Here is a 5281-nt window from a genome sequence, read left to right on the forward strand (position 1 = left end):
TCTCAATCGTCAGACAGAACTCATACCATTTCCTATGCCGAAGATCGACACAATTATAGATGAGACCGGGGGTTGCCGACATTTTTCCCGCATCGATTTATGCAAAGGTTTCTGGCAGATCCCACTAACCGAAGAAACAAAAATGTACACCGCTTTTATCACGCCATTCGATCTCTACGAATACAACCGGCTCCCTTTCGGTTGGAAAAACTCGCCAGCGTGGTTCCAGAAGATCATGAACGACGTCCTAAAGCCATTCCTTGGTGTTTTTTGTAATGTGTACATAGACGACATTATAGTCTTCTCCAAAACAGAGGCTGAGCATCAGGACCATCTGTCTCAGGTGTTAAACGCCTTGAGCTTGGCACATCTCAAGGTTAATTTTAAGAAGAGTGTATTCTTTCAACAAAAAGTGGTGTTTCTTGGAAGAGTCTTCGATGGGAACACCAAAAGCACAAAACAAGAGTCCGTCGAGAAGATCTCCCAGTTGAAGAAACCATATGACGTCCATTCACTGCGTGTGTTTTTGGGATTGGCAGGACATTTCCGATCTTTCATAAAGGACTTTGCTGTCAAAACTAGATGCCTCACGCGCTTAACGCAGAAAGAAGTTCCCTTTGAATGGAGTGACGAATGTGAGAGAGTCTACCGTGACTTGGTGCACAGAATTTCTTCTGACCCCGTTCTGCGTATACCAGATTTCACTTTACCCTTTGAATTGAACACTGACGCCTCACATTATGGGACTGGTGCAGTGTTGTATCAAAAATGTATTGAAGCATCTGGCCGAGAAAAGCGACACGTAGTCGGTTACTACAGTTACACTTTCAAGCCGTCTGAAACAAACTACACTACTACGGAAAAAGAAGCACTGGCGGTTCTGAAGGCCGTTGACTACTTCCGCACGTACCTGGAAGGTACGAAGTTCACTTTGTTCACCGATCACCAGGCACTCACTCATCTCTTGAATATGACCCAAACTAAAGGGCGTATCGCCAGATGGGTGAATTACTTGCAGCAATTTGACTTTACCATCTCGCACCGACCCGGACCGCTTTTAACCGATGCAGATGCTCTATCAAGATTGATGGTACAAAACAACACAGAAAAATCTGAAGAAATCAATGAAGTGAAGCTGTGGGAAGGCTCAGAACAACTGGTTTTTACGGAAGGTCGGTATCAAGTCCCACCAACTCTTGTTTCCAAAGTGCTTTACTTGTACCACGATAGCCCAGAATCTGGAGGACACGACGGCTTTTGGCGTACCTACAACAAGTTGGTCAAGAGGTTTACGTGGCCTCACATGAAGAAAGACGTTAGTCAGTACGTTCGTTCATGCCATGTGTGTCAAGTACACAAAGTCAAGTATAAACAGCCTACGGACACCATGATACTACCTTGCCACTCGAACGTGCCTTTTGAAGTAGTTCACCTGGATTTCGCCGAACTTAACAAGAAACGGGAAGGAGTCAGAAAAACGCAAGCTTTTCTGCTGGCCATAGATGAATGCACCAGGATGGTCGCGGCACGAGCAGGAAAAGAAGATGCAAATAGCGTCATAACCCTTCTCGAAAGGGACATGTTTAGAACTACGCGGACAATCGTATGCGATAACGGCCCCGCGTTCAAGAGTGAAAAGCTAGTAAGATGGGCTCGAGATCACAATGTATCGATCAAGTTCTGTGCGCCATACCATCCTGCGGCGAATGGGCTTGCAGAACGTGCCATACGGGACGTGAAACAATACATCAAGATGTACGATAGTTTTCCTGGGGGATGGAAATGTTCTTTAGAAGCAGCCGTAAAACATCATAACCGATCCTACACAAGTGGCTTGGGGTGCAGTCCACAGTACGCTTCTACAGGAGAGACCCCTATTCTGCAGGCAGACCGTGAGTTGGGACTCTTGGAAAACCTCAAGATTGTCGAGGAGAGGCAACAAAAATCACAGGAGGAGAGGTACCGAAAACGAATGAAAAAGAATTTCGACAAGAGGCATCGAGCAGACATGCCAGACATTCAAGTCACCGACCTCGTACTAGTGAGAAAAGGAATAAGAGATTCCAGTGCCAAATTTTATGGGCCTTACTCTGTGACCAAGACAGCCACCCAGAACGGAATTTTGAAGACTGTCTGGTACACTGGTGAACGTGGATCTGTTGAATGTGCTTCAATTGGGAATGTCTTCAAGTATTACCCCAGGAGGGGTAATTAAAAGAAAGCGGGAAGGGTGAAGCGGTATGAGCCTTTGGACAGAAGATGAAGAAGCGCGAGGGCCGGGGCAGGAGAGAAGAGGAGGATGAAGTGAAAAATAAAGCAGATTAAGATGGACGCCAGTTCCATACTGAAGCTTTAATGCTGTTCCGTTATTTTAAGTAGGAACACTACAATTATTATTATTATTATTATTATTATTATTATTATTATTATTATTATTATTATTATTATTATTATTATTATTATTATTATTATTATTATTATTATTGTTGTTGTTGTTGTTGTTGTTGTTGTTGTTGTTGTTGAGTCGCAATTCATAGTCTCCAAATATGGCGTTTCTCGTAATCATACCATGTTCTTGGAGCTTAGATTTCCGAGATTTTCTTGCAATCGTTGCCGCATATGTAGCCGCCCTGCTCTTCCTGGTTGCTGATGTACCCGCTTTTTTCGCCATTTAGTCAGCGCGAAGTTGCTATGCAAACGCCGTTTGAAAGCCGCCATATTTTGTTGCGGCTTCGATCGATACTCCACGCGCTTGATGGCTGGCTATAGAAGAGGAACGATCCGCACCTGTCTCTTTCATCGAGTCATTGTGTAGCACGCGGCTCAGCCACAGCACACAGCGGTGACATTTAGCGATATGCGACACATCGCCGAACAAGGTCGGCCGTGAAACGGTCGCGAGACGCAGCTTTGAAGCTTTCCGAGATTCTCGATGGCACTCTTTAGGATTGAAGACTTGCGCGCTTGTTTCGCGCGCAAGGTTCGCCACCCTTCTAACTATACGGGCAATTGATTGATTGATTGATATGTGGGGTTTAACGTCCCAAAACCACTTCATGATTATGAGAGACGCCGTAGTGGAGGGCTCCGGAAATTTCGACCACCTGGTGTTCTTTAACGTGCACCCAACTATACGGGCAAGCTAATATCAGCGACGTTGATGTTCCAGGAATGAATTTGTCTCTCTCCCTTTCTGTGAGGTGAAAGAGAGATACACATAAAAAGAAATGCTTGGTGGTTAGCCAGATGAGAGCATATATGGTTGCCTACCCTGCACAGGCAAAGGAGGGCAGGGTTCGAAAGAAGCACTGCCGCGGTGGTCCAGTGGCTAAAGTACTCGGCTGCTGACCCGCAGGTCGCGGGATCGAATCCCGGCTGCGGCGGCTGCATTTCCGATGGAGGAAGAAATGTAGGCCCGTGTGCACAGATTTAGGTGCATGTTAAAGAACCCCAGGTGGTCGAGATTTCCAGAGCCCTCCACTACCGCGGCTCTCATAATCATAGGGTGGTTTTGGGCCGTTAAACCCTACATATCAATCAATCAATCAATCAATCAATCAACTAATCGATCAATCAGGGTTCGAAAGAAAAGTAGAGAAGTTTGGGCAGAAATGAAACAGCGTGGATGCTGGTTCGTGGCATTATTTATTTATTTATTTATTTATTTATTTATTTATTTATTTATTTATTTATTTATTCATTTATTTATTTATTTATTTATTTATTTATTTATTTATTTATTTATTTATTTATTACCTCGAGCACCCGATATTGCTCGATGTGTTTAGACTTACGAATTGTTATTCTCGACGCTGTCTTTGAAGCTTGTAGAATGTGAGTGCAGCGCCACATGGAAACACAGGTTGTTCTGCTTCCTCCGTGCCTGTTAGAGGGATCGAGGAGAAAGAGAGGAGGAAGTAAATGAAAAGCAGGGAGGTCAAGCTGACGTGCGTCCGGTTTACTACTCCTCGCTGGGGGAAGGAGTGAGGGGGTAAAAGGAAAGAAAAGTAAGAGACCGCCATCAGGGTACATTTGCGCGTATACATTGCGTGCTTGCAAGCTGTCCCTCAATCCGGTTGATTAAAAAAAAAAAAAACATAGTGATGCCCGCGCCGCTTTGCTGGCCTGCGACTGGTATACAGCCATGATCCCAGAATCTTCTCTTCGGGAAAAAGGTCCATCATTTAGTTTGTTCAGCGTTTAATTCACGTTGCGCTCGCTCGCGAAACGGTCACAGGAACACCGTAGATGTTCCATTGTTTCGTCACAATCGCACGAGTCACATCTGGAGGTATCCGCCGTTTTCTGTGCGAAAAGAGTACGCCTTTGTGAAAGCTGCTCCCAACAACAGGCAGCACTGTAAAGTTGCGTGCCAGCCGATGAGCTACTGTGATGACTGAGTGGCCAATCAATGAATAATAATGCTACATGAATAGAAACCATAAGTCATACGCCTAGATTCTAAGCGTAAAAAGTTAACTCGTAATCTTAGTTGTGCTCCACTTCTGTCCGAGTGGAGAAAAAATTCCAGTAGATAATTAGGGCTTCGCAGTTACGAACAGATTCGGGGGTTTTCATCCGGTTAGAAATATGTGGCTCCCGAATCGCATACTTTGGCACGCGCCAGAGTATCGATCGCTCGCGCCTCTCTGCGATTAAATATAACACAGAGAGCGGCAGGCTTATTCTGGTTATCTTCACGCCCACATGACTGGCTTATGGCACGCCTCCGGAGGTAGTCAGAGCAAACCCGAGAACGGTAACTTCGACAGAGGCACGTCAAGGTCTTTACCTCGCATGATTTCGCCTCCGCGGTTAGCTAAATCAACGCACATTGTGTAGCCTCGACAGTACTAGTCGATGTGACGTATTCCTCTATAGTCGAAACACACACAGTTATATATATATATATATATATATATATATATATATATATATATATATATATATATATATATATATATATATATATATATATATATATATATATATAGAGAGAGAGAGAGAGAGAGAGAGAGAGAGAGAGAGAGTTAGCTTCTTTATCGGGCAAGCCTCTTTGCGAAAGACAGGCTAAACGGTGGTATAAAGAATTGCGACTTGTATGTGTCTTTTCTTTTTGAAAAAACAAGGCTCATAGCGCACATTCAGCTCTCCATACAAGCTGTAACATTGAAACTCGGGACCAGCCAGGCTCGATTCGTTACAGGTGCAAAAGATTGTTTCCAATAACGGCCGAAATTACGCTTACACGCACCTCCCATGCTTCCGTATTTTCATCTCG

The sequence above is a fragment of the Rhipicephalus microplus genome, chromosome 1, assembly GCF_043290135.1.
Source record: "Rhipicephalus microplus isolate Deutch F79 chromosome 1, USDA_Rmic, whole genome shotgun sequence".
Taxonomy (NCBI): domain Eukaryota; kingdom Metazoa; phylum Arthropoda; class Arachnida; order Ixodida; family Ixodidae; genus Rhipicephalus; species Rhipicephalus microplus.